Here is a 21086-nt window from a genome sequence, read left to right on the forward strand (position 1 = left end):
AATAAATAAAGTATAAGACATAGGAGCCAGCTATAAATTTCTTCATCTGCTGCTTATTTACTGTTGATGCACTACCATGTTGTCTTGAATTTCCTATTGTCTATGATGAGTGCTCCTTCCTTCCTCCTTTATATTTCATTATTTCAGCCATGGAAATAATGCTCTGCTTTTAAAAGGGGAATTCAAGCCAGGGCCATGTTTCTCTACCTTGACAGCTTTAAAATGTGTGGACTTAACTCTCAGAATTCCAGCATTCTGGGAGTTGAAGTCTACACATCTTAAAGTTTACCAAGGTTGAGAAACACTGATCTAGGGGCTGCATAAAATAGTAAGATGCACAAAGCTGTGTAGCAAAGTAGTACTTTTTACACTGTACATACATTTATTTGTTTGTTTATAATTAAATTTATTGGCTGCCCATCTTACCATAAGGTAATTCTGGGCAGTTTACAGTTACATCTTAATTAAAACATAAAATGTTAAAATCAAACCTTACAACCAAAGACACATGGGGAGGGCGGGAGTGTGGGGGGAAAGTGGGGTCCGTTATTACATAGTCAACCAACTCCATTGTCCTGATCCCTCACTGGAGCCCCAAGCCAACTGGCACAGTCATGTCTTTAGGCCCTTACAAAAAGATAGGAGGGTTGTTGAAAGGAATGAGTTCTGTATGAAATATGATACATAATTCAAAACTTCTTTATCTGCTGAGTTGGAATTGAACTATAGGTTTCAAAACAATTTCCCCGCTGGAGGTGACAGAATGAGTTTTTTATCTTCAGAGGAAAGGACACGATTATCCATATCTTTTTGTGAAGGCAGTACAGGATCAGTGGATATACAGCTTAACTACAATGCAGTAGCAGAAAGATGACTGTGTTAACTGTATAATTGACATAACACAATTGAAAGAAGTATGGAACACTCTAGTATGATTCAGTAGCCTTCCCTCAGGAATATTAATCTAGATTTTGTAACAAAGCTGTCATCTTGGTTTATGTTTGAGGAATCATTGTGAAGGTTAATTGAAATAGGCAATAGTCATCGCTCAATTTTCACTTCATAAATTATGTGAAAAAATAGTAATGAAGCAATATGAAATTGTACATTTAGAATTGCAAGAAAAATAAGCTTTTTGATTATTAGCACTTTAACCTAACTTTTGATTTTTTAATAACAAATCAGTTAAACTACTCCCACCCTTTTTAGATTTTAATAAGATTTTACATTAAGACAAACTTTTCTGAGATGGAGGAATGAGGATTGTATATAGTATTTTAAATATAGATTTGCTCTATTCCTATTTATTGATTTTTTTAATTTAGTTTTTTTAAATGAAACTTCCCAAATTGCCAAGAGTCTCTAGGTTTGGAATAAAATACTCCGAGTTTAAAGCATGCGCAATAATTAATATTGTATTGTTAATATCAATAATATAATTAATTAATTAAAATAGACAATAAAACCACCACAGAAATTAGGCAACAGCAAGATGGTAAAAAAAAATCTATAATATAGATATGATTAAAATATTGAACATCTAAATCAGTCTTCTTATTCACAAGACTTAATATTAAAAGTCTTCACCTGGTGCCAAAATATGCTAACATGGGTCCCAGGTGAGCTTCTTTGGAAAGGATTGTAAATGGATTGCCACCAAAGAAAAGGCCCTCACCTTCTTTGATTAGGGAACTTGAAGGAGGGCCTGAATAGCAGATCTTGAGATCTGGCTAGGTATGTATCAGGGCTGGGTTTTACTTACCTTTACTACTGGTTTGCAACGGGGCCGCGCACACGCGCTCTTCTGCGCATGAGCAGAAGCATTCTGATGACATCGGGGTTGGTGGGCGGAGCCTCCCGCTGGTTTTACTACCGGTTCTATAGAACCAGTGCAAACCAGCGGCAACCCACCACTGGTATGTATGGTAGAAAGTGCTTTCCCACATAACTTTGCTTCAAGATATTGGATCAGGGGTGAAATCTAGAAGATTCTGACAGGTTCTGGAGAACCGGTAGCGGAAATTTTGAGGAGTTCAGAGAACTGGTAGCGGAAATTTTGCATAGTTCAGAGAACTGGCAAATACCACCTCTAGCTGGCCTCTAGCTGGGAATGGAGATTTTGCAATATCCTTCCCCTGGAGTGGGGAGGAAATGGAAATTTTACAGTATCCTTTCCCTGCCATGCCCACCAAGCCACACCACACCACGCCTACCAAGCCACACCCACAGAACCAGTAGTAAAAAATTTGGATTTCACCACTGTCTTGGATGCTTTAAAATCAGCTCTTTAAATTAGACTCAGAAATGGATTGGCAGCCAGGAAGATGGTGAAGTACTGACATAATTTGTTTGTACTGGCAGGTTCCCATGAGCAATAACTATTCTATTTTGAACCTGATGAAATTTCTGGATTGTTTTCAAAAACATCCCCATGTACATCACAATAATACAACTGACTCCATCAGTTGATGAAAGCCTATTTAAATGTGTGTTTTTTTTAAAAAAAAAGTTATGTGATTTCAAGTACAAATGATTTCCGTCTTTTTATCTTTGTAAGAATTTCAAAATAACTTCATGCTCAAAACTTTGAACAGATCATATTGCTTCAGAATTGGGGTAATATCGATCGTTCTATCTGTTAGAAAAAATGCAGAGATGTACAAATAGAATTGGAGATCATAAAGATAAAAGTTGAATAAATAATCAGCTGAATTACAATAATAAAAGATTAACTATATTATCAATCAACTCTGTGTGAGTACTAATGAACAGTATGATTATAACTATATAAACAGTCTTGGTAAAATGGGATTGGAAATAACCAATGTTAGGACTATAATGGGAAGAAGAAATAAACCTGAGGAACAGAAGGAAGTACTTCAACTATGACAATGGTCAGATAAAAGAAATCTGAGTCTGGACACAAATGTAATTTGAAAAAGCATCTCAGACAGGACCCTACCTACAATAGGTTTTACAAAGATAAAGGGAGGAAGGGGGAAAGTGTATTCAGATTTGCAAGATTACTGTAACCTTATAATAAAGGTAGTATTAGCATCCATAATTTTGATTTCCTTGTTTGGTGTACTTTGAAGAACTGACACTTGGTCACAGATAGATGAGTTAGCTGAATCAGGATAATTATTCCAGGGTTCAATACAGTCAGAAACTGCCTTTAGTAACTGCCTTTAGTTAGAATTATGAAGTTATGCAGAATTGATCCAACAGACACGGTACGTGTTGAAATTCTCTCCCCCCCCCCAACATTTAAAGATACAGAAATTCTAAACTTTTGCAGTTGACCATCCATACAACAGAATATCATTACTGCAAAGATTAACTGCAACCCTCTGGGCTTCCTTGGTGTCCCAGTTAATTAAAAACAATCTGCATCACTGATGACTTCATTTCCATAAACCCTGAAGTTGTTTGTTATTTTCATTTGAAAGAAAATGAGTCTGAAATGAAAGATTGCTTTGATGATGACCTTTGGCTTCCTTTTCTTCCTGTCAGATTGTTCACTATTCAGTTTGTAGCCTTTACGAATCATCCTGATTTTTTGTGCATGTGGAATGTTTTAGAAACATTCATTTTTGCACTTCCATGTACACCATTACTAAAAGAAACAGGCACTGGAAAAATACAGTGAAGGGGAAGCCTGCAAATGCAGGTGGGTTGTGATATATCGGGTGTATCAATGCTTAGTCCAAGAAGATACTACTGTATTAGGAAAAAAATAGTGCTGTATCTTCAGTGCTTAGTCCAATACTACTATATTGGGGCAAAATAGCTTTGGATCTAGCACAGAAGCTTCCAGATAAAAACACAAATCAAATAATGATACAACTCAATCCACAACTCAAAACGCACTGATGATATCTCTTCGAATGGTGATGAAACATTTACAACCAAATTGCCAAGCTCAAGCTTAAACCAACAACCTAATATTGATAAAGTTTTGGTCGCCACGATGTTGAGACTCTAGAAAGAGTGCAGAGAAGAGCAACAGAGATGATTAGGGGACTGAAGGCTAAAACATATGAAGAACAGTTGCAGGAACTGGGTATGTTTAGTTTAATGAAGAGAAGGACTAGGGAAGACATTAGCAGTGATCTAATATCTCAGGGGCTGCCACAAAGAAGAGGGAGTCAAGCTATTCTCCAAAGCACCTGAGGGTAAGACAAGAAGCACTGGATGGAAACTAATCAAGGAGAGAACCACCCTGGAACTAAGGAGAAATTTCTTGATAGTTAGAACAATTAATAAATGGAGAAACTTGCCTCCAGAAGTTGTGGGTGCTCCAACACTGGAGGTGTTGAAGAAGAGATTGGACACTATTTGTCTGAAATAGTATAGGGTTTCCTGCTTGAGGAGGGACTAGAAGACCTCCAGTGCCCCTTCCAATCTGTTATTCTGTTACAATGATCTCATGGGTAAACAGAATGCATCATAGAAACCAATAGAAGCAGATTGTAGTTCTGGAGAAGAAGCTAAATCAAATTGCAGTATAGCACTGGTCTCTCAAGGCCCTTTGATTTTTTTTTTTAACCTAAGCCCGTGATGGCGAACCTATGGCATGCGTGGTGGCATGTGGAGCAATATCTGTGAGCACACAAGCACTGCCCTAGTTCAGCTCCAGCACACATGCGCGTGCCAGTGACCTGATCTTCGGGCCTTTCCGGCCCACCAGAAGTCAGGAAATGGGCTGTTTCCAGTCTCCAAGGGGGTGGGGAAGGCTGTTTTTGCCCTCCCCAGGCTCCTAGAAAGCCTCTGGAGCTTGGGAAGGGTGAAAAATGGGCCTACAGGGCCCACCGGTAATCTTTTTGTTGTGAAGGGCCAAAAGCGGGGGGACCATAGGGGATCGCGTGCACATGCACAGAGGAGCGCAGGGGGCATTGAATTATGGGTGTGGGCACACATACACATGACCCCCCTGCACTCCCCCCGCTTTTGGCACGCAACGGCAAAAAGGTTAGCCATCACTGACCTAAGCTGTGATTCAATTCTTCATCAGTGAAATGCACATCAGCTTCACTTTTCAGTCCAGATAAAAGGAAGAAAATACTGAAGAACAGAAGGAAGAAATAATATTTCCCAATCAGGCTTTGCTGAAGTTGTAAGACATCTAACAGCTAATCAAGGCTAATCAGAGAGAACTCTTAGTGCAGGAAGGGCCCATTTTTGATTACTGCAGAAATGTGAGTCTGTGGAGCCAAGTGCTGAAAGAAACAATGGGGTTTTACCATAGGCCTTGTGGGGGATGAGCACAATCACATGTAAAAGTACAGCAGCACATTTACCTTATGAAGTATAAGATCAGGGGTGAAATCCAGCAGGTTCTGACAGGTTCTGGAGAACCGGTAGTAGAAATTTTGAGTAGTTTAGAGAACTGATAAATGCTACCTCTAGCTGGCCCCACAGTGGGATGGGAATGGAGATTTTTCAATAACCTTCCCCCAGGAGTAGGGAGGGAATGGGGATTTTGCAGTACCCTTCCTCTGGAGTGGGGTGGGAATGGAGATTTTGCAGTATCTTTCACCTGCCATGCCCACAAAGCCACGCCTACCACGCCTGCCACGCCCATGAAGCCACACCCACAGAACCAGTAATAAAAAAATATTGAATTTCACCACTGTATAAGATATCATAATTATGTTAAAGAACACAGAATGGCATCCAGAATTCCTATGATAATAGACTTAGGTGGCAGATTGTTAAGTGGTAAAGAGCACTTTAACAATCATCTTCTGCAAATACTTTCAGACCTTTTGCTTTTGTTCTTATATTATTTATTTATTTTACAGGTAGTCCTTCGAAGATATGTGACCAGTCCTCCTATTTATGACTGTTGCAGCATCTGGCAGTCATTTGCAAGATGCTTGCAACAAGCAGAGTGAATAGTGGAAATGGAAGTAAAATCTTAAGTCATGGTTGTGTGGTTGGCTTAGCAATTGTAGGGTTTTGCTTAAAAACCGAAAGGGAAGTGAGTTTGTATGCCCATTGTAGTCATGTGATTTTCTGCTTCGCTTCTGTGGCCCTTAGTAGCAGAGTTGCAGGTCCCAATTAGGTTGCTAAGTATGGACTTTCTTGCATATATTAAGCCTTACATGCTAATCCAGTCACAAGTGATTCAAAGCTGCTTATGTCCATATACATAATTGGGTTAAAACTCAAAATTATCAAAATATAATATACCCACATATGCTATTTCTGTAAAAAAAAAAAACAACACTAAAAATCCTAATAGGGATTGGGTTACTCTGATCTCTGGAGGAATGTATGTTGGCTTGTTTGCCATATCTAGTGTTGGGGAATTGTTACAAAATTCTAAGTAAGCAGGCCTATTTCAGGCTCACACTCCTGGCCTGACTAATCTGTATAAATTCATTATATCTTGCAACATTTGAACCTGACCTGCAAAACACAGGGTTAAATTGAATAATTTGAATGTATATTTCAAATCTGATCTGTATCTCAGGAGGCTTGTTAATTTTAGCATTACTTTCAAGCTCATTAACTTTCACCATAGCAAAAATGAGCGTAATCTAAAGCTTAATGGGCCATTGAATTCTGATCCACTAATTCTCATGTTTCAGTTTAATTTACATAGGTCCATTCCTATGTACAAAGATATGGGCATTGCACTAAATGATTGCGTAGATTATTTCACAGCTCATTCATCCAGCCAAACAGCCATCATTTAGCCTAACAATCCAAGATCTTGAAGCAATATACCTGAAATACAAAACAGTAAAATAATGGTATAATATCACATAATAATACAGGGACAATTTCAGAGGCATGATGTAAAATGTTACAAACAAAACTGTACCCCCTCCCAAGAGTGCCAGGAAACATGTAAATGTAATCAGCATGAACAGATATTTTGGCACAATTATTATCCTGTATATTAATAAGCATGATATATAAAAGGTATGTTAACCAGCCTTAAGGTTGATATTTACCACAGCATGGTAAATATCATGCTTAGGTATGATTACCTAAACATAGTGATGTTTCATGGGACCTATTGGGTGTGTTTAGCATTAAAATCTGCAACTGCCATTTGAATATTTAAAATACAAGGGACTTAACACATTTGCTCTATTGTTTATAGAAGACTGAATCAGGGTTATATTCAGATAAAGTGAATTTCACTATACCCAGTAATGATTGGCTGCTGATTCTCTTTAAATAAGGAAATCTTAAACCTAAAAACCATATTATTTTCTACTTTTTTACCAGCTTTGGGATATGTCGAAACTGACCTTGATTGTGTCATAAATAACATATGTCTCCAGGGTGTATTTTTTAAAGGAGTATGACAGAATTCTTGAAGGCTTACATTAAGAAAATGGAGGGTGATAATAGTGCCATATGGACTAACTACTGAACATTAATTATCCTTCAGCTATGAAAAGAACGGTCAAAACTCAGAGAAGGCTAAAAAACATTTTCTGACCTATCCTTTGCTGTTCTATAAAGGGTTTTTAAAAAACATAGTTTCAATTGGACCCAAAGCCAACTAGCAACAGGATCAATATTAGGTCTTTGTCATCTGCTCCAGGAATGTTTCTTGGCTATAGAGCAAGGTTAAAAAAATATTTTGAAATAAATTGTTCTATGATTTCCCTCGCTTGCTCATAGCTTGAGGTGACTCCACTAATGTGAGAGCTTATATTATTGTGCATATTTGCACATCAAAGATCAGGCCAGAGTGAGAAAATAGGTGACTTTCATGAAAAGCAAGTCAGAATTTGTTGAACGAGTTTGCTGTTAACTATGTACGGGAGAGGCCAATGTCGAAGGAAAGTCACTTTTTTCAGGGAAGTAGGAATACTTAATTAGTTGCCACAATATAATGTCTTTTCCAAAAGCTGTTTAATGAGTCAAGAAACAGCCAAATTAATAACAGGTTAGGGATTTAGTCAAAAGTCAAACAAGGGAGAAAACATTCATTTCCTTGTACTCATAGTGAAAAAGAGTATAAACAACAACCGAGGCATAGATGTGCAAATTTTGCATTATTTGCTCACTCAGTTTGACTCTTCTGTAGAGCTTCTAAGGCTAAAGAATGGAGAGGAACAGGGAGCGAGACTGAAGGAGAGAATTAATCCTAAAATCTTCCATCCTCAATTCAGGCACATCCCAGGCAGAGTATCCATCTAAAAAGATTAGGAAGTCAATCCTTAATGTTTGGCAGACTGAAGCTGCCATCAGCGATGATCACCATTGGCCGCTTGGGAACAGCAGCAAGATGTTGGTGGGCTAGGCTGTGTTTTCTATATGCTCTAGCCATTGCTCTCTATGCCACTCTGCTGCTCTTGGAAATGATGTCATAGCCAGAACAGAAATCAGGTTAGCTCTCCAGGCTATTTAAATCCCCTCCATGGGATGAAAGATGTGGGGTGGGAATCACTATCTTGTCTTTTGTCTTAGATATCAAAATATTTCAGATCAGTTGAAACTATTTTAGTCTCCCCCCTCCAACAGTGCAAAGAAGGGATATAGAGAAAAGAAGGCAATTATGTGGTTTTGTTTGCTCTTCAGAAAACTGCACTCAAACTATTGATTTAATGCTTGCCGTTGTTGCAATATACGTGGCTACATTTGTGCTTCCCGTGTTTACTTTCTAGCATTATAATTCAAATGTATAATTTTCAGTTATTTATTAAATTAAACTATTGGTATAGCACACATGTCACAAAGGTGACTCTGGGCAGCCTACAAAGATTAAAACAACAACAAATAGCATACCGGTAGTTCAAAGAAATCAACATAAAAACTATTCTATAACATATGCCAGGTATTGAAAAACCATTCCTTCAAATGCCTGTGTGAACATCCAAATGTTTCACACCTTGCAAAAGGCCATCAGGATTAGGACCATCTGGATCTCCAAGGATTCTCCTCCATGGGATAAAGTCAACAATAGAGACAATATTTAGTGGCTCCATTTGAAATGTAGATCCTGTGTCTGTCTGTCTGTCTGTCTGTCTCCTCCACCTCCATCTCTTCCAACATTTATTTATTAATCTGATTTGAGATGTTCTGGATATTTTTATTGGTTTTTTTTAGGGATTCATTATGATGAATATAGGTACGTCAAGGCCTGTCAGTTCCATCTAATGTACTTGAGCAGAGGATAGCAAGAAGAATGTATTAAATATAAAAATCAGTATTATACACATCTTTTATTTTTTTAGGTTTCTATAGCTACATAGGTCACGGATACATTTGCTGTGCATTGCCTAGGTGGAATTCTATTCAGTTCAGTCAATAGTTTAGTTGTGGATAAAGCACAATATACACACATTTCCTCTCCAATACAGACCTTCTTTAACTTCTAGAGCAGGGGTCCCCAAACTTGGCAGCTTTAAGACTTGTGGACTTCAACTCTCAGAATTCTCCAGCCAGGTATGCTGGCTGGAGAATTCTGGGAGTTGAAGTCCACAAGTCTTAAAGCTGCCAAGTTTGAAGATCTCTGTTCTAGAGAAATAAATTGGTCAGTTGCAGTTCCTATTTTCAAGATCTACCTTATTATTTGAATCTTCCAATCCTGGGATTATTTTAAAGCATATCACCTATCCTTTTCAATTTTATCTCTTCCACTTGTTCAGCTCCTTCTCTTTCTAGTGGATTTCTGATTTTTTTTGGTTTAGTTCCATTTCCCTATTGTCTGGTCCAAGATAATAAAGTGAAGGGGGTTGATTGCCAGAAAACCTTTGTATCACAGGAAAATACCCACAGAGGGATTAATATATATAATCACAGCTTTTATGAAGATAAATGAACAGAAATTCAACTACTTAACCAAATCCTAAAAATCCTTGAATTTGGAATGGACAGAGGAGCAGTTACATAACTTGTTTCTGAATGTAATGGTTGCATGTGGTTTTATCATATCACTTATAAATATATGACTGCTTTTCTATGACCAAGTGAGCTATTTCACTTCTTTCAAATTATGTTAAACTCTGCTGCCTTTAGGGAACCTTCTGTTCATTCTGCTGACTGGAGTTGCCTTGCTCTATAACCTTGTTTTGTCAGCACTACTGAATGGGTTGCAAGGTGAATTATTGGTGTAGAAGAAATTTAAGTTCTTTTCTGCAAATCTAAATAAGTTATTTCAAAGTCAGATTAGAAGAAGTGGCCTGTCCTGAGCTGTGACCTCTGTATTATCTACATTTCCATGTCCTTGAAGTTGCAAAGAAAAGAGAGACTTGTCAAGAAGATGTTCTAAATTAATGATCTCTTAATTAAAATTTGTCCCAAAGAAGCCAAATCAGTTACCGTAATCTGCGCACTAATTCAATACAGAAATGAAAGATATCAATAAAGTTGCTCATAATATACATAAGATATCAATGAAAAAAAGACATTCTTTAGAGCAAACAAAGCTATTTTTAGTTTTATGAGACAGGCTATGAGCAAAACAATGGTCTAAACTTAATGCTGAAAATGAACTGATGATGTCCTGAAAAGTACTTTTTAATTCTAGATTAGTCCTTTACCCAACCCTATACGAGTCCTACTGGTGGTTTTGGGAGGAAAGCAAGCAAACAGACTGGCAGGCAAGCTCCTGTCTATCTATTTGTGAGGTGGAGAATGATTATATACCATAGGTGCAATATATTTTGCAGTGGCTTTTTAAAAAGATATTGAGACTGCTATCCTTTAAGAGAGCCTTGAAGACCTGGCTGTTCCCACAGACATTGGGCATGAGTGAATACTCCATTTGAGTTGATACTGTTCAATTGTTAAAGTTTGTCGTTTATTTTAGTTTCCTAAAAGTCTCATGTGCAACTGAAAGATGAGTCTGCATTGAGATGATCCACTGTGTCCCTAGTAAGTAGACTCAGTTCTGTCAAGAGAAAAATGATGTGAAAATTGCAGCTGATTAGATCTGCTCAGCTGCCACTACAAAAATACTTCAGTATATCTTACTTAGTTGTAGCTAGACGATAAATTAAATTGGTGGTTTCACCAGACAGTTAATATAGTGATTCTGTTACAATATCAGTTTTCTAAATCCCATCTTCACCACCTGATAGCTAGCCTATCAGAATTAAATCCCATTTGGAAAAAGTTTGGCTTTCCTTCCTTACCGTATTTTTCGGTGTATAAGATGCACCTTTTTACCCCCAAAAAGGGGGTGAAAATCTGGGTGCGTCTTATACGCCGAATGTAGCCCCCCCCCGCTGGTCCACACCCTTTGGCCATTTTTGGCCAGTTCCAGGCAGCAGGGATCCGGGTCGGGGCCCAGCCTGAGGAACAACCGTCCCTCTTCGGGACGGGGGGGGAATCTGCCCAGCAGCTTTGGGGAACAAGGCAGGTGCCACGATTTGCGGCTGGTCACCCCTCTGGCTGTGCTGACTTCACTCCCCAGCAATATGAGGAGCCGCCGCCACCGCTGCCTAAGCCCTCTCTCCGCCCAGGAGCCAAGCCAAGCTGAATGGGAGCCCCTAAAGGGAAACGTTCCTCCTTTCCAGCCATCACTGCCTGGATTCCCCAATGCAAATCTCAAGAGTCGCACTTCAGGTGGCGGCCAGTTCCCCTGCAATGTGCAGCAGGGAACTGGGAAGTGCTTTGGATTCGGGGAGGAGATTGTAGCGCTGCCACCTGAAAGTGTTTTTCTGCACATTGCAGAGCCGCGCGCCCCCGTTCTCCTTCTCAGCAGACTCTTCTCTTTCCTCCTGGCCAGATCTGCCGCTTGAAACACGGTGCACTTTTTTTTGTCTCTGCACACACCCCATTTTTGGAATCGGGAAGGGGATCGCGGGTCTACCACCCGAACCGCAATCCCCTTCCCGATTCCAAACATGGGATGAAATTTTGAGTAGTTCAGATAACCGATAGTAAAAATTCTGACTGGCCCCACCCCCATCTATTCTCTGCCTCCCAGGTCCCAGCTGATTGGGAGGAAATGGGGATTTTGCAGTATCCTTCCCCTGGAGTGGGGAGGGAATGGAGATTTTACAGTATCCTTCTCCTGCCACGCCCACCAATCCACGCCCACTAAGCCAAGCTATGCCCATCAAGCCATGCCCACAGAACTGGTAGTAAAATTTTTTGAATCCCACTACTGGACTGGAGATTCATCTTACTGTTCTTGAGATCTGCCTTTCCTTTAGCTTCCTGTAACTTCATCCCTAAGTTCAATCATTTCCCTTAATTTGACATCTGTGTTTGAATATATATTTTTACCAGCTCAGAAATCTTTCCCCTGCCTACATTTTACATGCTCATGTGTGGGCAGAGGGAAGCTAGATGGTAAGCTGGAACCATTAATAGTGATTGAAAAGTCAGCTGGTAAATCTTCCTCTAACTTCAGTGCTGATGACAGATTAAACATAATAGCAAGTAACACATCATAGAGTTCTACATGTTTATATTTAGGAAAAGTTGTCGTCTTCCTGGATTTCTTTGCTGCAAGAGAGATTGTGGTTGTTTTAATCTTTCTTGGTATTGTCACAAGTAACTGATAGAAGCCATTTTCATTATCATTCATGGCTTTCTAAGTTCTTATGAGCTTCACATTCCCAATCTTGTTATTTTCTGATAGGCTTTCATAATTTTAACATATTTCTTATTTTCTTTATAGCTACCATTCATTGCTCCTGGGAAATTAATGGACAGAAAGCATCCGGAGTTTATGTTGCTGTGTCCTCTGGGAAAAAGAAGCAAAATTGACACCCAAATGCTCTTAAATTGTGCTGTGTAAAGCACACAGCACAATTAAATGCAGCATGATTATCCCTGTCTTCCAAACAGGAATGCTAAATTAGACAACTAGTTAGCAGGAAATAAATAGATACATGGATATAGGATGACTACAAATCCCATTATTAAAACTAGTTCTTGAATTTTGAAAGTTGAAATCTTACAAGAATGTACATACTACGATGCTAACTCTTGTTGATGTCAATGGTTTTCTCTTAGAGTAAAGTAAATACATTTAGGATCATTGACAGATACTGTAGTTGTATAGAAAAGAAAAATTGCATCCATCTGGTAATCTTTCCCTATCATGGTACAGTATATCAGTAAAGGAGAAACAAGATTACTTTCTAACAATTCAGTTCACATTACAATTTGCAATTTTGCTCTAGTTTATTCAGTTGTGGGATTTAATCAGTTTGCACCTATTCGGGAGAACCGGTTGTAAACTTTCTAAGCAGTTCGGAGAACCGGTTATTGGAAGAAATCTTATTTTGTTTTTTTTCCCCACTTGACAGGGCTAATCCTGTAAGGAAGGCAGGAAGGAAACATTCTGCTGTTGTTTCTAGCCTAACCTTTATTGCCCTGCTTATAGAAACTGCCTCTCTGGTTAACCCTTATTACATTGTAACAGCTAAGGCAAAGTGCCCATCGACCTGAGTGATGTTGAGTTGGCCACACCCACATGGTCATATGACCACTGAGCCATGCCTACCCAGCTGGTCATTAGAGTAGAGAACCGGTTGTTAAATTATTTGAATCCCACCACTGAGTTTATTGATTAATTTAATTGAAGAAAACTCTTTCTGAAGGAGACTGTCCTAAAACATAACCCTAATAAGATCTAAAACAGAATAGAATGAACATATAAAAAACTCAAGGCCAAAGAAATTTGATGGTGAATTGTATTTAAATCTGCACCTGATGCAATGATGTAAAAGAGTGATAAGCAAGCACAGCATTTTTAGGATTAGCAGATGGATTTGTTCCTGAAGGTGGGTCCAGGGTGCTCACTCATCTATGGACACCTATTCTTCTTGCCTTGATGATTGAAGTTGTTCTCCTTCAAGCAGCAATCATCCTCAAACATCATTGAGGGATGGGAATAGGGGACACAAATCTAAAGCCTCCTCCCTCAACAATTTTTTGCTAGCAAATCGTGGCATTCCCACCTCAATTAGCTATTTCTAAAAATCATTTTAATTTACTTTCCTGCTCCCATGATTCTAATCAAGACTGCTGCAGTGAGGAAACAGTGGTATCAGAACGCCTTTTCTAATGTATTTGAGGAAAAGTGGGGAACACCATTCAGGATGAGTAAAGGTGTAGTAGGAGAACAGTTTGCTGTGTTAACTGATACCTTTTGAGCCAAGTGAATTATATCCTAGGATACTGAAGGGACTAGAAGAATTTATCTCAGAACCACTGGCTGTAATTTTTCAAAACTTCTGAAGAACTGGTGAGATGTCAGAAGTCTGGAGAAAAACAAAAGAATATGTGGAACTGTTTGAAATGGAACATTACAATCATTTCACTGTGTATGAAGGTTAAGAAATTTCAGGAGGATCAAGAGATACTTCCATGGTTTGTTTTTATACAATATTGGCACTCCAAATATGAGAAATTGGATAAATCACCAAACACTGAAGAACATCTCCACCTTTAACATTGGAGAATAGTTGCATATTTTAGAGGGTAGCTTCCACTCTGCCCTTATTGCTGATCAGCTTGGAAGGCATTGTATAGATTCACTTATATAAATACTTATTGCATTGATATAGCCGATGATTCACTTTTCCAGATCTATGCCGAAGATGAAATGTATTAGATTGTGTGCTAAACTGATCCCCGTCTTGCTCTTCAGCAAATGCACATTCTACTGTTTTTAATGAATCTTAATCCCAAGAAGGTTTGCATAAGATCATAGCTAAGTACATAAGCAGCAACCTGTCTTTGCAACTTTTTTTTTTTAATTTAGGCAGCCAACCATACTTTGCATGGTTGTTGAATAAATGCCTGTTAGCCCTGTTTCTAATTGGTTTTCTAATCTCACAGTAAGGTGATGCTTGAGTAATATGATTGTAATTGACCTTTGGAAATATTAGAGCATACTTATTAAATGCCACAGTGTAGAAATGCACAGGAGAAAATGTTCATGACTCCTTTCTCTCACAATGGCATTCAGACCGGCAACCATATCAGAGAAGAACTGAGAATGCAAGCGAAGAGTAAGCAGAGATGTTACACTTCAAGTGCAATCCAGAAATATTACTAAACAAGGAAAGGGAAAGGAAATGACCTTCTTTCTTGTCTCTCATATAGTTAAAGTAAAAGGCAAAGAAAATATCTGATAGTTCATTTCACATAACATATACCAATGTAAGCACTACTCCTTTACGATAATGTGAATGTTCGTTTTTTTCTTTCCCTATGCCAGTTCTGATAAGGCCTCATTAATCTGAGTGACCTTGATTTGTAGATGTTTTACTAATATTCATTCCAAATTTTGCTACCTATAGAAAACGAGCAAATTGGCAAATTTGGCTGATGTAAAGGAGCTAGAACTGACTTTGACAAGCTCAGTCAAATCTTTCCCATGAGCAAACTAGGGATCCTGTTTAAAAGAGAACTGGGACCATCAATGGACTTTAAAAGTGATTGGATGCAGAAAGGCAAGCCATGGGTATTGTAACTTGGCTATATATTTATTTGATTTCTATAGCCACCTCTCTCAATAAGTGATTTTGAGCAGCATACATCACAGAACATAAAACACATTGAAAACAAATAAAACAAGTAAAACAATGCAAAATAATTATATACAGCACCAAATGGAACTGTAATCATAAACTTTAATAGAAATGGGGCCCGTAACTCAACAAAGTCTTCATGGCCTTAAAGAAAGTCAGCAGGGTTGGGATCATCCTGATATCTGAAAGGAGAATGTTTCAGAGGGCATAGGCTACGGTAAAGAAGACACCTCTCTTGGTCCCCACTAATTGACATTCTTTAGCTGACAGGACCTGTAACATGCCCAACCTGCTGGGTATCTAATTGGATGAAAAGAAATGACTGGGAGAAGATGATAACCTGGCCCCAAGTCAGGAAGGGCTTTAAAGGTGATAACATTGCACTCTCAGGTATAAACTTGAATTCTGTTTCAAGCAGTTGTCTGCATTTTTTATTCCCAGCTTGGAAATGAACCTGGTAAGATTTATTTCTAATAGAAGATAATCATGGCTCATCAGGATCATTGATAGGCTTGGGAGAAGGAATGGCAGAACCTGGGAGCAGACTGAAAAGAGGAACCAGCCTAGAATCCCTACATAGCCACAAATAAATTAAGTCCAACCTCCCTTGAGGGCCGTTGACTCTTATCTAACTCTAACCAGGTGCTGACTGTTAATTGAGAAGATTCCTGAGCATAGGCTTGTAGCAATTAATCATCTTATTTGTATTGCGTGGATCTGATCTTTCACATCTAGCAGGTGTGACAGTGAACAAGGACAGATGTAGCCATGATTATGTATAATCTTTCATTTTGTCTGATAATGACCATTTTTCAGCTGAAACCTATGCATTAGAGATATATAGAAATGCATCTTATGTATGTATGTGTGTATATATATATATATATATGTTTTTCTTCTAGCCAGGTTTTCCCTACGTAGCCAAGGTTTTTTTGTAGCTCCAGCTCAGTAGAATCTCATCTACTCGGTTCTGGGCTTTTTTCTTTTCTAACACCTAGCAAGCTCTCACTGCTAGGTGGGAGACCTAAATAGATCCATTTCTAGCTCGTTAGCTGTCATCAGTAGGCCACACCCATATCCTCCCTGTAAAGGCACAGTATCAATTTTCTTACTTCTTCGTAGGGTTTATGTGTATTTTTCTTCTAGCCAGGTTTTCCCTACGTAGCCAAGGTTTTTTTGTAGCTCCAGCTCAGTAGAATCTCATCTACTCGGTTCTGGGCTTTTTTCTTTTCTAACACCTAGCAAGCTCTCACTGCTAGGTGGGAGACCTAAATAGATCCATTTCTAGCTCGTTAGCTGTCATCAGTAGGCAATATATATATATATATATATATATATATATATATATATATATATATATATATATATATATATATATATATATATATATATATATATATATATATATATTTTAAGGAGCCTGATACATTCCTGATTTGGTAATATTTGTTGATCTGTGCCTTATCTTCAATTTTGGAAAGCTTTTTCAAGGGTCTGTTTATGCCTCTGCATGTCATTTGTTGTCATGGGTAAATGTTTTTTTTTTAACTGAATCATAATGACTAATTAAGCATTTCATAAGTCGTAGAGAGAGAAATGGAGGATTAAGAGCAAAAGAGCAGGCACTGCAATGCTTCTTCATAAAACAATTAAGATGCTGATTGTTCTTATTTGAATAAACAATCCAGTCTGGAAAAGGTTAGTGATGATAATTAAGGGAAATGTTGCATGTGTGCATCTGTTTTATAGTAGAAGTCCTGAATCCATTCACATTTGCAGTCCAAAACAGCCTTACCATATTTAATTGGCCCTATCATAGTCAGACAGAATGGTTTTCCTTTCCAGCGATTTTTGTGTCTATCCCTACTGTACATATTTTGCTCCAACTTGTTTGTCTGCCTAGTGGGATCTAAGCCACAAAAGCTTTTGCTGGGGAAATCAATTGTTTTCAGGTGCATAGATATCTTTCCAATGGGGATTAAATTAAAAACAAATGTTCTGGAGTGATAAAACCAATTTTTACCAGATATGGTGGCGGTATATAGGTCTAAGGGCAGAACTATTAATTACCTAATAAGTGTCTATTCACACATATTCCTGATAGCCTCCCAGAGTTAATGCAGAATAGGAGTCATGCAATAGAGAAGATAAGTAGAAGTAGGAGCATCCCCAAGGAGTCAGAAAAATCAAGAACTCATGTGATCAAGGCCACTATCTTGATCTTTTGGGATATTCTTCCCTTCTTCCCTAATAGATCACAGAAAGCCACACATAACTTTTCTCTAGCTCCATGACTTTTTTTACAAGTAACTTCTCCCATGACATTTTGTACTTGATCTATCCCCCATTGGGTTTTACTCATGGACTATCTGATGGGCAGGACAAATTTATTATCTTGTAGACCAGCAGCTACTTTTTCAGGATGATACTGATGTGATAAGGCTGGGAGAATGACAGCAGTAGAAAATAGAAGTTGGCAAAATGCTGGTGATACAAGGCTTGAAAGCACTGCTATGAAATCCTCTTCATCTCCAGACTGAACATTGAAGATGTTCACTCAAAATTAGAGAAAGGCAACATTGACTGCAGACCACCTTGGTTGCTTAGGTCACCTATGCTTGACCAGCTTGAAAAAAGATATAACAAAATTCACCATGACGCATAAACTGGCTTAGGGCCTGGTTATTTACGGGACCGCCTGCTGCCGCAAAAGGCCTCCCACCGGCCCGTACGCTCTCATAGAGAGGGACTCCTCTGGGTGCCGTCGGCCAAACAATGTCGGCTGGCAGCCCCCAGGGGGAGAGCCTTCTCTGTGGGGGCACCTACTATCTGGAACGAGCTCCCCCCAGAGATACGGAGGATCACGGATCTACACACCTTCCGCTGCACTCTCAAGACCTTTTTATTTCACCAGGCTGGTCTGGCCTAACTTCCCCCATTTTCTTTTTAATGTAAATTTTAATGTAAATTTTAATGTAAATTTTAATTTGTTCTTAACCTGGGGTTTTAAATTTGTCTTGGGCTAAATTGATTTAATTCAATTTTACTTCTGCCCTTAAATTTTTGTATTCTATGTGTTTTATCTTGTGCCTGTTTACCGCCCTGAGTCCTTTGGGAGTAGGGCGGTATATAAATCAAATTAATAAAAAAAAAAAGGTCTATAAGTAAAAAGATGCAACATTGTACTCTATTAACACTAAACCTAGACATTAAATTTTAAAATTGCTTAGGAAAATCAAAGCACCCTTAAAATTAACAGTCACTGAAACATAAACCCAGATAGACATACAGTGCAATAAAGTAACAATTAGGAAATAAATTGCATTGTAAAATTGAATAATCTACAGTATAATATTAATAAAGTAACCCTTAATATTTGTACATACATGACCAAGATTGATGGAACAAACATTAGTATTGTTATTTTATTATTCATGTAGACCATTCATTCACATTGTTTATTCATATAGACCAGAATTCAATTGTTTGCACACATTTATAGCTGCTGTGTAAAACTTTGCTACATTATATATAATAGGAGGAAATTAATGTAAGATTTCTTTTTTTGACCTGGAACATATAACAACAAAGGAAAAATGAGTCTTCTTCTTCATATATCATTACACAAAGAGGAGTGTAACAGCATATGGAGGATGGAATCAACTCAACCCATAACAAGGGAAGATTTGACTAGCCGAGAACTTTAATAAATTTTCCATATAAAAGTGGTAAAGGTAAGCTCCTGTATCTGGCTCTGAAGAAGAACTTTGTTAAAATAGGCTGAACAATGAATTGATCTAATTAATTGGCTCCCACCTAGAGTAGTTAAACTGTTCTTGAATAGATTTTGGAGTGAGACTTCTTTCATTCTGATATTCAGTATCTAAGAGCTTTTCTCTATAAATCTCTTAGCCTGGGTGAATTTAAGGTACAAGAAATAAAGGGAGAAGCTGCAGTTTAAAGTTGCTCAGGTCCAAGAGGACCGGAATTTATCAGATAAAAGAAATGGGGAAATAATGGCAGACAAGATATGACTTTGGGACAATTCAGACATAGTCATTAGCAACTTGAGGGAAAAAAACCCTGAACTATTATTTTATTCCAGTATTGTCACATCTGTGTAAACTGGAGACACATGACACACCTTCCAAACCATCCCTTTGACACTGTTTTCCCTCTCACCCATTTTCCTGATGGTTTTTTCTGGCTTGGTGTCTGGGATGTCAAGGCACTGCAGTGTCAAATACATTTCATTCTTTTTGTGCTGTGTTTTTATTAGCAAGGCTGGCTTTGAAATATGTCTATGAGGATAAGCATTGGGATGAATATCGCAGGCCCGGCTGTCAGTGGGGATAAGATTATGTGCCAGGAGAAACAAGTATTTTGCTGCTGGGAAGGAAAGGGATTAAAAGTCAGGAAGACAGTCACAGTAAGTTAATTTGTGAAATAGCTGATAGGAAGCCAAATTTTCTGCTAATTGCTGTCCGATGGGGGAAAAAAGACTTTGTGGACAAGTCATGAATAATCTCCTTTAATCTTTTTTCCCCCTATGTTCCCATGCATATGAATGATAGACCAAAGATGTGCATGACTAAATAACTAATTATCCCACAGCATTCCGTGGCAGAAATGGACATTGTGATAGAGAAGAGAAGGTAAACAATCATCCAATCATGTGATCTCCCAGACATATGAATGACACTTGTTGTGGTAACCTAGAACTGGGAAAGAACGGAAAAAAAACAAATAAGGCGTATCACACTTTCGTAGTCTTTCATAAGAGAAGGTGAACAAAAATGGACAAAGGAAATGGCAAGTAGTTAAAACTATTGGAACTGAACTCAGTGTATATAATGGGATGTGGAACTGACCTTGGCAGACAGGGAAAGAGCCACACCAGGTCAAAGGTCAGATAAGAGGTAGCTTAGCATTTAGCAGGAATGTGGGCAGGGCAAAAGTCTTAGAAGGACCCCACCGCGCGCGCGCACACACACACACACACACACACAACACACACACACACACACACACACAGAGAGAGAGAGAGAGAGAGAGAGAGAGAGAGAGAGAGAGAGAGAGAGAGAGAGAGAGAGTGTTTCTTGGGCTATAAAAGTGACAGGAAAGATATGTACTTTCTGACTTGCAAAACTGATGTCAGCCTTGTGAGGTAGTCCAGACAAGAAACACACCCAGAAGAGAGTGGGAGAAAAGGAAAACAAGGATGGAATGAGACAGCCTGGGGCTGTGGAAAAGATGCAGGTTCCAAGGTGTTTCAAGGTCATTGCTGTGGCAAGAAATCTCTCTGTCTGATGCCCATAAGGAAAAGAGAATCCGAAGGCATTGAAATCAAAGCTGTGCCTTCTGTTTTCATGTTTAAGTTGAATGTTGCTTGCTTGCTGAGCTTGTTTGTTTTCTTGCAGATGCTTCATTAACCAAGCTAGGTAACATCATCAGTGCCAGTGATGAAAAAGGAGCCTTCATTTCAACCCCGAGCTACAAATATTCTCCTTTATGGTTGCTTACAGTGCTATAACTGAAAGAGGCAATGTCACAGAAAAGCCACCATTTTCTAACTTTGATTATGCTGCGAATAAAGAAATTGACCTAATTCACAAA

The 21086-nt window shown here is 38.5% G+C and overlaps 1 long non-coding RNA gene across 1 annotated transcript in view; it reads left to right on the forward strand.

Annotated features, from left to right (window-relative positions):
* Positions 1-21086, forward strand: part of LOC148114605 (uncharacterized) — a 33257-nt gene extending 12171 nt beyond the window's left edge. The window contains exons 2-3 of the long non-coding RNA XR_015733090.1: positions 19062-19204; positions 20891-21086. This is a non-coding gene — a long non-coding RNA (uncharacterized LOC148114605). The remainder of the gene's footprint in view (positions 1-19061; positions 19205-20890) is intronic.

The sequence above is a fragment of the Pantherophis guttatus genome, chromosome 3 (assembly GCF_059756535.1).
Source record: "Pantherophis guttatus breed Tessera chromosome 3, ASM5975653v1, whole genome shotgun sequence".
Classification (NCBI taxonomy): domain Eukaryota; kingdom Metazoa; phylum Chordata; class Lepidosauria; order Squamata; family Colubridae; genus Pantherophis; species Pantherophis guttatus.